Source organism: Notamacropus eugenii, chromosome 2 (assembly GCF_028372415.1).
Source record: "Notamacropus eugenii isolate mMacEug1 chromosome 2, mMacEug1.pri_v2, whole genome shotgun sequence".
Classification (NCBI taxonomy): Eukaryota; Metazoa; Chordata; class Mammalia; order Diprotodontia; family Macropodidae; genus Notamacropus; species Notamacropus eugenii.
Genome location: NC_092873.1, coordinates 448,755,617 through 448,766,990, shown reverse-complemented (window position 1 = coordinate 448,766,990; position 11,374 = coordinate 448,755,617). Strand labels below are relative to the sequence as shown.

The window sequence follows — 11,374 nt, the reverse complement described above, 5'->3', positions numbered from 1 at the left end:
GTCTCTGGGCTCTCCGCCTCCTGCGTCTCTGTCGCCTCCGACATCGGTTCCCACCTACGGATCCTTCTAATGGGAATCCACGCATGACCTTTTCCTATGGAGACACAAACATACCCTCGACCCCATATTAGTATCTTAAAATGTCTCATAGCTGGAGTAGTACGTGCGCTCCTTGAGACAGCTGTATCAAGCTCTGATTGTATTAGGCCTCTTAATCTTAGCTCTGATTGTATTAGGCGATCTTTTCCCCTTCTTTGTTTAGCGAGGATCGCCTTTAAGGTAAAGATGATAAGAATGCATAGTGGCTCTTTACTTAGGTATAGCTGCTGCCAGGTGCTTACAAATGCTTCATTAACATCTGTAAGGAACCTGACTTTCCCAGATTTTTTCTTTTTAACAAACACAGGAGCATTCCAGGGTGCTAATTGCTCCTTAACCAATAGTTGTAGTGCCTGGAGTTTTTCTGGAGTCAAGGCCCAAATCGGGGTGTCTGACTTCCAATTCAAGGGTGGGGACTCCAGTGCAACTGCAATGGCCCTTACTAAAAATTTGATAGCTTCATCCCGAGGCGGCTCATAATGTCCCTGCCCCAGATGTTAAAACTAAGTCCTGGAATCACCACCGGCCATACGGTCCCTTGGCGATCCTCTGCCTCCCACTTTACTGGGTGCATTGTCTCTAAGGTGTTTTGGCACCCTCCTATTCCCCACACTGGTCTCTGGCTTTCTTTGAGCTTCCAGTGCCTTAAGGGAAGGGCAATAGCTATGGGAAGCTGATCCTGGCCCCTCCCTGTACTTATTTCTTTCTGCCCAGGGGTAAGGCAGGCTCTAGCTAAGCTCTTCCAGTCATTAGGAGTCAGAATGAACTGACCGCTGAGAGTTTCAAGCATGGCTATAACAAAGGGTGAATTAGGGCCATGCTTGGTACAAGCCTCTTTAAGAGTCGCCACTCTCTTCCACTCTATGGGTATGTGGCTCCTCCGAACCCCACCGGGAACACTGGGGTCCGCTATTTCTAACACAGGAAATGTCCCTACATCTTCTCCATTCTCTATAGCCTTTCTTATTCCTTTTTCCAAACTGGACTGTGGCCCTGAACTATCTGACCAATGGAGCAGGTTATAAGGAGGCGCGGAGGGAAGGCACGGCGTATTCTCCCCTGCCTCGCCTTTTCCATCCACTAGATGGAGCTCCGGGTCTATTTTTTCTTTACGCTCCTTAACTTTCCGCTTAACTTTCTGCTTGCCTGGACTCTCCCTCCCTCCCGTGTTCTCCCCTCCCCTCTCTCCACTTCCACTCTCATTCCAATCCCGCCCTGGCCTCTCCGGCCCTTCCAGCAGGCTTTTAATTACACCGAATATCAGGAATTCTAAATCCTCCAGCTCCCCAGGGTATTGTTGCTCGTAAGCAGTCATTTGCTCTCCGACCGCTCCCCATTTTTCTCTTGATATTCCTGCCTGCTTGAGCCAAGGAGAAACTTTCCAAATCCTTTCACAAAATTCTCGGAGGTCATCTAACTCTATTGTGACCCCCGCCTTCCTGCATTCCCTGTGAAGTTTCTCAGCCCAGACCTCCTGTTCCTCTGGCTTTATTACTGGCAATAGATTCCCCATCTCCGCCCTTTTCCCAGGGGTTTGGGAAGCTTCTCTCCCCTTTCTCTCCTTCCGAATCTAGGATTCGGGACTCGCTTCTTTCACAGCCCCTTCCGGGTGTACCCCAAAAGCACCCAGGATTATCTACGCTCCCAATCCCTGTTGGGACGCCAACTGCCAAGCCTAGAGGCCTGTATTGGGCTACCCGAGTCTTTCTTACCTGTCCAGGTCTTCGGCTGGCCACGCCAGATGCACATATGAGAGAAAGGACGTTCCAGAGTCAAACAGGGGTTGAGCTTTATTACAGGGTTTCGGTTACAAGTGCAGGGGGTCTTCTTTCTTAGGACGAAGAGGGGGAGATTTCCTAAGAAAGCTAAGCTTAAGGGAATGGAAGTAGAAGTACAAGCGGGGAGAGAGGGGGAGGGGAGAGAGGAAAGAAAAGAAGCGGAGCCCTACTTTTCTCTTTGGCTCCACACGTGCTAAGAGAGCTTTTAGGCTTCCTCAGTCCTACTTAATCTTCAGCCACACAGTTTGCATCTCAATACCGTGCTGTTAGGTAACTAGGTGTGCTCCAATCCGGGACGACCTCGAGGGCAGGGAGACTCCACCCATCAGGTATCTCCAGGGGAGAGGCGGTCTGACCTTCTCGAACCCCCGCTGTTCATGGAGGGCCTCGTAAGACTCTAAGATTTAGAAGTCCCACTTTTACCTGCCCGAGACTGTCCACACGGATTTGAGCTTCCAGTCCCAACATGAAATAATGTCAAATGGAGCAATTACTTTGAAAACCTTACCCAAGAATGATAGTCTCTCTATTTTGTGAGGGTGATACAGACATTTCCTCTTCCAATTTTCATAAAATTAAACTACATGTATATAAAATACAAATAGTAATATCAAAATAGCACGATTCATTTCTTGGGTTATTCAACTTAAGCTGACAAAGCAGAGATTTATAGCTATAGCTGCCATATGCTTATTTAAGTGGTTATTAACCTTTTTTCAAATGTACCCACCATGTTAACTTTAATCATTTCCCCCCTGTCAGTCTAGAATTAGCATGCGTTTACTTCTCTGTGCCTAAGCAGTACATATTTATTTTTTTTCAAATTAGAATTTATGAATTTATTGCCTCTTTTGGATTTTATTTTTGGCTTATTTTCTTTTATAGGGAATTAGATTATATGCTTTTATGGAAGCCTGAATCTAGTAAGAAGAAATCCAAAAGTGAAATGTGTAAAGTCTTGTACTTGGGTACAAAATTAAAAAGAAAAACAAATCTTCAAAAAGATAAGATAGGAGCAAGCAGTTCTGAAAACAACCTGGGGATTTGAGGGAATTGCACACTCAATATATGTATGCAATGGACCATTGCAGCTAGAGGCACAGTAGATAGCATAGAGGGTCTGGACTCAGGGAGGTTCAATTTTGTGAGTTCAAATCCAATCTTAGACATTTACTAGTTATGTGACATTGGGCAAGTCATTTAACCCTGTTTGTCTCAGTTTTCTCATCTATAAAATGTGCTAGAAAAAGAAGAGGCAAACCACTTAGTAGCTTTTCAAGAAAACCTCTAAAGAAGTGTTGAAAAGTAGGAAAAAACTAAAATTAATGAACACACCTTGTAGTTCCCCAAAACCTAACATAATCTTGGGCTACAGTAAGAAGAGGCATAGCTTCTAGGACTAGAGAGATGATATCCTTACTATGCTTTTTCCCTTAACAGATCTCATCTGGAGTTCTATGGTATTTTCAGTTTTGGCCTCCCAGTTTAAGATGGACAGGCTAGAGAGTGTCCAGAGGAGGCTAACCAGAGGGGAAGGGCTTTGAGTCCGTGTCATAGGAAGATCAAAGACAATGGGCATATTTAGTTTAAAGGACAGAAGACTCAGAGGACACATGGTATGGAGGAGAAGTGAGGCTGGCAACCTGCATGTGTCCTACACAAAATGGTAGCTCTATTCTGGTATGCAAAGGTCTGTAATGGAATGGAAGAATTAAACTTGTTCTGTTCGACCACTGAGGGGAGAACTAGGAACAGTGGTTAGAAGTCACTAAAAGAACCAATAAGGCCTTCCAAATAATCAGAATAATCCAAGAGTAGACTGGACTACTTGGAGGTGTTATAGGTTTTCTCCTCTTTGTAGATCTTTAGGTAGAGGCTAGATAATCATTTTGGGGTATATTATGATGGGTAATTTCTTTTATCTCTGGATAAGACTGGATGACTTCTGAGGTCTCTTCCAACTCTCACATTTTGTGACATTCATTTATTCCTCCTGATCCTAGCATACACTAGGAATTTAATAAATGTAAGTTATTGATGTTGATGATGACAATGATGCAATTAGGAAAATCTGATGAACTTCTTGAATGTTTATATTTCTGATTATTGGTTCTCTACCATCAGTGTTCCAAGAATCGTCTTTATTCCTCAAGTATCCACCTTCAACTCACCATTTCTCAATGAGCAGATGACCATGCTTCCTGTGTTACTCACTGATAAGATTGGTATCATCTTCCTTCTTTATAATGTAGTACATCATTATGTCTTCTTCCCCTTTTGTTATATAAAATAATGATAAAACTTGGTTATATTATACATGTGTATGTAAACTTTGTAATGTTATATATCTATATATACATGTGTATATATATAACATATATATATATATATAATATGTAAAGTCTTCTTCTCTATGTTTTTCTAATCCCATCCATTAATTCATTCATAGGAGGGGCATTTATTAAGTACCTAGTATGTGCTCACCTCTGCGTTAGTTGCTGAAGATACAGAAGCAAAAATGATAGAGCCCCTACTCCAAAGAGGCTTATATTCTTTTGAGGAAAAGCAATATTATGCAAATTAGACAATGCAAAATGCATATATAAAGATGTGCATATGCATGCATTTATGCATATATAAATATATATATGAATAAGGATGATAATAATAGTTAACATCTATACATTTATGAGCTAATTACCATTTGCTCACTTTCCTACTATTCTGCCAGGGGCAGCTAGGTGGTGCAGTGGATAGAGCACCAGTGCAGGAGTCAGGAGGACCTGAGTTCAAATCTCACCTCAGGCACTTGACTCTCACTAGCTGTGTGACCTTGGGCAACTCACTTAACCTCAACTGCCTCATCCTGGGTCATTTCCAGTCATCCTGATGAATATCTGGTCACTGGATTCAGATGGCTCTGGAGGAGAAGTGAGGCTGGTGACCTGCACAGCCCTCCCTCACTCAAAACAAAGTCAAGTGCAAGTCATGTCATTATTTCTCTGATGGCATGGTCTTCTTCGGCAACAGAAGACAGACACACACACTTTAATTTTTAGAGGGTGAGGTGGCTTATATTTTTAAGGCTAACTCCCTTACGTTTTCCTTTCACTTTATCATCTCCTGTTTTTTCTTGGTCCTTGCTTCTGTAATCATTGCCACTACCTTAGCCTCAATGTCCCTTTCATTTATGGTTACAGACATACTTCTTCCCATCCTAAAACCAGAACATATTATGAACCTTAACATTGATACTAATACTTCCTCAAACTCTCACCTATTCTCCTTTTCCTTCCTGCTAAATTCCTATAATGGAAAATCTACAGTTCTTTCTTCTCTTTCAGTCCCCTGTAATATATAACTCCGTATAGTACTCTGCTGAAACAGTTCTTTCCGTGGACAGAAATGCATATGCAGGTGCCACATTTTACAGTATCTCTGCCCTCTTCTTCCTTCATGCTTTAACATAATTTGGCTTACTTGAACATTCTCATTATTTTGCTGATCTGTCTTCCCTTTACTTCTGAGTAACTATTCTGTTTGGTTTCCTTCATATCCTTCCTGACAATCCTTCTTGGTGAATTTTTTTCATCCCACTCCCTATGTATAGCCATTCCTTGGGACTCCTTCCTTGACTTGAAAGAAGGTCTCTAAAGTGACCCAGGGACCTGTGTTTGGCCCTTACATGTTTTAAAACTCTTATTAGTGATGAATAAAGGTACATATGAAGTGGTGACCAAATTTATAGATGTCATAAATCTATATGTGGATAAAAGAATTAGGATCCAAAAATATCTGACAATATTAGGTCAAATATAATATGATGAAATTTTAAAGGCAAATAAAAAGTCTTCCTTGATTTCAAAGATCAGCTTTGCAAACAGGCAATGGGGCAGGCACTCAAAGGTAAGTGATTTGAGAAAAATATGGGAGTTTCAGTAGACTACAAGTTCAGTGGATGTCAACAGTATGATATGGCAGCCATAAAAAGCTAATGTTCAATGACAGTGTATTAATTGAGAAATAATGTGCAGGATTAGGGCAGTGACAGTCCTCTTGTACTCTGCCATGCTCAGACCCCATCTATTGACAACACCACATTGAAAATTTGGAGAGCATTCAGAGGAATATAAATACCATAATAAGGGGCCTTGATTTATCATTATCATTATCGTTGCTGTCACCACTCTCATTATTATAGCTGGTATTTACATAACACTTTGAAAATACTTTAAAAAAGCAGTATAGAGTATGGAAGCATATATATGGGGATATACTGGTGCCTAATTTAAACACAGATTGATCTTATTTTTATATGACATTGTAAAATAAGGTAAATATGCCTTCCCTCTCTTTCAACTTTTAAGATAACAAAGTCTGTTTTAGTATAATTTTAATTACAGTAAGGCAACTTGTAGCTTTGTATAGCAGCTGAGTATTTGCCCTACTTTTATCTGCTACTGAAAAAAATTGAGTTTCTTTTTTCCTCTGTGATTTCTCACATTGTTACAGAGTCATTTTATATAGCATCATTTTGGTGTAAAATGACTCCTTCATATGTTTCTTCAGCTCTGGCCTTGCTCCTGAACTCCAATTCTTCATTTCCAACAGCCAACTGAGCATCTCTGACTAGATAGTCTGCTGCCAAATCAAACCCCACGATTTTACTTCTCAGCTCCACATCTCTATTGCTAATGCCCACCCATTTGTCCACAACCTCTTACCGAGTTTCTCAATTTCATTAATGGTACCACTAATCTCTGAATCCCCAGGCTAGAAACCTTGGGCTTACTTTTATGACTCTCCCTTACTCCCCTTATCTAATTGCCAAGTACTGTCTAGTGAACCTCCGTAGTTCCTCTTGTCCCATCCTTTCCATTCTTGTCATTCTATTGAAGACCCTCAGCTACCTTTCTCCCAGTGTCTCCGTGTTCTAATCCTTATACACAGTTGTCAGATGCTCAGCTGTCTTCTAATAAATTTCCTGATTCACTGGTTATTCATCAGTTAACAAATAAGTTAATCCTTAACAGCTTTTCATATGATCTCTTCCACAATATGGACCTTAACCAGTTTTCCATCACTTTCTCCTCTCTACATGATAGGCAGCAAGGATCACTCACAGTTTTTCCCAATGTCCTGAGCTTTCTCACCTAAATGCTCTTGCCCATTGTCATTTCCTCACTTTGTATAACACTTTCTTCCCTTTACTTACTTATATGAGTACATGTATCATCTCAGTAGAATGTAAGCTCCTTGAAGGCAAGAGATATTTCAATTTTGTCATTGTAGTCTTAGCTCTAAGTTCAGTGAAATGCATTTATTAAGTTTTAAATAAATGCTTATTACATTGAATTAAAATGTAATTCCCTTCCTTCACAGCTCTGATTGGTGATATTGCGTATCTTCCAGTGACCAACTGGAATGCAACTCCTTTATGCCCCTCTCTCTGATTCTCATGTACAGGATGTGATTGCTTCCTCCTCATGATTTCCCTAATACTTTGTTTTAAGAAGTTTATTATTTACTCCCTTGAAAAATATTTCTTTAGAAGCCTTTTGAAGGCAGGGACTTAACTCATCTTTATGATCATTCATGTTACTGTGGTGTAATGACAAAAATTAAGAAAAAATAATCATCTTGAATTTTTATAGTTCATAGTACGTGTTCAACAAACATTTGCTTCATTGGATTCAGTTAGATTGAATTGAATAGTTCTTTTTATTCTTGCTTTTTATTCTTTAATTGTCATAGATTTTTCATATTCAGAGGGAACTTTTTATTACAATATGACCTGTTGAAAAGCACTAAGAAAAAAGAAGTCCTGCAAAATGGTATGATTTCATTACTCAGATAAGATGACTTCTATCACAAGAATCCCTCAAATCTTTCTCTAGTTTAATTTAGGTCCAGAGAAATAGTGATCTTGAAGATCTTTTAAGGATATAGAGGACTATAGAGACTACCTTGTGAGTCTTTGCATTGGATAAAATTCCTTGTGTCCATCAGAATTTATTTATGCCTAAACTATCTTTCAAGATTCCGATGAACTGAATCTAATTCTTTGATTAGGAATAAATTTTGAGTTGTTTTGGTAGCCTCAGAATAGACATTCATGTTACAGGTATACAATTATTTAATCAATATTTACTGAGTGTCCACTATGTTGAGAATCAGTGTTAAACTCACTTTCATAAGCTGGTTCTAAAGAGTACTGCTAGTAAGCAATGTTTGCCTAGTTTGTATCTACATATGGACTATTTATAAATATGGACTATTTATATATGGACTATTTAGGGCAACTAGGTTGCTGAGTGGATAGAGTGCCATCTGGAGTCAGGAAGACTCATTTTCCTGAGTTCAAATTTGACCTCAGACACTTCCTAGCTATATCACCATGGACAAGTGACTTAACCCTATTTGCCTCAGTTTCTTCATCTGTAATAAAAATACTGGAGAAGGAAACAGCAAACCATTCAAGTGTCTTTACCAAGAAAATCTCGACTAGGAAGAGTTGGACATGACTGAAAAACAACTGAAGTGAACATGGATTATTTAAAAATGAATCAAATTCCTTCTAACTTTAGGGTTCTTTGATACCATGAGATTGGGAATAAGAGGTCTCATTCTAAAAAATTTATTCGTAGCTCAATATCTCAAGTGTTTCCTTTGTTCTAATACCATAGTACGTATGTATTTTCAAAGTCTTGATTAATTTATTAGATTTAATTGAGGCAGATAATACAAAATTAAACAGAATCTTAAATTTTGTTCACAACTAGACACTTTCCTTCCATAATAATCAATTGAATTAATCCAAGGTAGTTCTTACAGGCAAATTAAGCTTTGCACAGAGGGAAATTGGTTTTTTATCATATAGTTGGGTTTGAGCTCTCTTAAGTATAATTAGACAAATGATTATATCTGATTGGGGAAGTATATAAAATCAGATATATTTGAGTATAGATATTTCAAGGGTCATTTTTTAAACCTAAACATGAAAATGGAAAGAAAACTAAAAGAAACTTTGGAAGGAGAAAATAATTTGATGAAAAAAGCATTGTATTAGGATTGACTCATTTAATAAAAGGTTCCATTACAATTTGACTTCCCTCAGTTTTTATAGCCCTCAAGGTAGTAGAAATTAAAACAATAACAAAAAAAATGACAAGTCAAAAGTGATGTAACAATATGACTCCTTTACTCTAAGTCAGTGGTCCTCAAGGGTGAGCTCTAGGTTTCAATAGATGACAAGAAATGAATAAAACTTATACTTGCAGTCATGTGAACATTATTTAGTCTCCTTGATCTGCAACAATTCTTCAAAGAAAAGAAAATGAGAAAACAATTGAGAACTACTGGTCTAAATGAATTTCCAAGACTGTTAATCATTTCTTGAAGCAGATTTTGTCCCAGATTTTTGCCACAAATGTATCAGACTCGATATGTTCATCAAGGAAGTGTAAATCAGAGGATTTCATCTTTTTTTTTTTAAAGAACTTTGGTTGCCCCCAAATCTTATGCTTAGGAGGATTTATACTTTAGTGGAATCCTAGACTCATTACTCTCTTTATTTATCCATGCAATAACCTTTTTTGGGGAGAGAGGGTGAATTCAGGACCTACAATTTCATTACTGGAAATTTCTTTTTTCTATAAATGGGCAAGTCAAATTCTTTCAGTGATTACAGATGGATTCTTGGGGGCTTTTCAATGTCCTGGGTTTTGATGCAATAAGCATAATGTTTTCTCTAAAGGGAGAATCTGGAGGACATCAGTATCTATGAGGATAGTGCTGTGCCTTACCCTCTCTAACCTCAAGTTTGTACCGGACCTCCTTCACAATATTAAATACCTGTACTTAGCACATATTTCTCAGTAAGATATGAACAATACTACCTGTGAGGAACTAAAGATGAGTATCAGACAGTAGGCAATGAAGAAGCATGTGGTGGGTTGAGCAGTTAGTAGCAAATGATCAATGAGGAACTTCAAGAAAAAGACTAATAAAGATTGTTATCAAGGAAAAGAAGGTGGCCTAGTCATATTGAAAGAACAAGGATGACAAATGGATAGCCCAAGCAGTGCACTGGTACCCTCTTAACGTTAAGAGAAAGTGAGAGTTTTCTGGCTAGAATCATGGCAGGCACAGAAGAAAAGAAGTTACCGTTTTTTTCAGAATCCGTTCTGAAAAAGTGAAAGGCTTTTGCAATACTGAAGGCCAAATGCCTGAAGAAGATGGCTATGAAAAGCTCTATAACATACAGAGAAAAGTTATCTATGAAAAAGCTAAAGCCTACCAGGAGCGCAGACAGATGTATAGAAGTGAAATCTGGCTGGCTGGAATGGCACATAAAACTGGCAACAACTATGTGCCTGTTAAACCCAAGTTAGCTTTTGTGTTCAGAATCAGAGGTATCTGATAGCCCACAGTTTGAAAAAGAATTACAACTTCTTCATCTCCACCAAATCTTCAATGACACTTTTGTTAAGCTTAATAAGGCTTCAGTTAACATGTTGAGGATTGTGGAACCATACATGGCATGGAGTTACTCAAACCTGAAGTCTGCGAATGACTTGATTTACAAACATGGCTATGGCAAGGTCAAGAAAAAGAGAATTGCCCTGGCAGATAATGCCCTTATTGCAAAATCTCTTGGTAAATATGGAGTTATCTACTGCTGGTAAATACTTCAAAGCTGCCAACAACTTCCTGTGGCCCTTCCAATTATTTTCTCCACAAGGCAGAATGAAGAAAAAGACTACACATTTTTGTGGAAGGTGGAGATGCTGGTAACAAGGAAGACCAGATCAACAGGCTTATTAGAAGAATGAACTGAAGGTCTCTACCATGATATTAAAAAATGTCTTTGATAAAATTGAAAAAAAAAGAGAAAGTGAAAAAGGGTTCTATGATATTAGGAGGACTCCTTAAGGCAAGATTTTGGGGATAATATAATGCAACCTAGAGGTATCTAGGTAATATTCTGGATAAAGCTTTGGGCCTTAAATCAGGAAAACTTGAGTTAAATCTTGCCTTAAGCACTTACTAATTCTGTGACTCTGAGCAAGTCACTTAACATCTGTCTCCTTCAGCTTCTGCAACTGCAACATGTGGAAACTCACAACACTTATTCCTGGGGTTGTTGGGAGGATATTTGTAAATCACTTAGCACAGTGCTTGGCATATAATAGGTGCTTAATAAATTCTTGTTTTCTTTCCTTCCTTCCTAATTTGGGCAAGAGTCATACAGAATGGTCAGGCATGGATAGGTTTTCACCTTCATTTGTATTTTTTGAGTATTTGAGAAGGACTGCCTGATGAGGAGCTTCAACAAACACAGGTACTTACTTTTCCTTCACCTTATGTTCTTAAGGAGTCACTTGGGTCAAGGAGTTTAAGTGATTAAAGTATATGATTTAACCATGATCATACAATCAGTTTAAATCTGAAGCAATATTTGAACCTTGGTCTTCCTGACTGCAAAATCATCTATG

General features: G+C 38.7%; 1 pseudogene; it reads left to right on the top strand.

The window, feature by feature from the left end:
* Positions 1-10,009: 10,009 nt before the first annotated feature.
* Positions 10,010-10,716, top strand: LOC140524164 (large ribosomal subunit protein uL30-like; annotated as a pseudogene).
* The last annotated feature ends 658 nt before the right edge of the window (positions 10,717-11,374 follow it).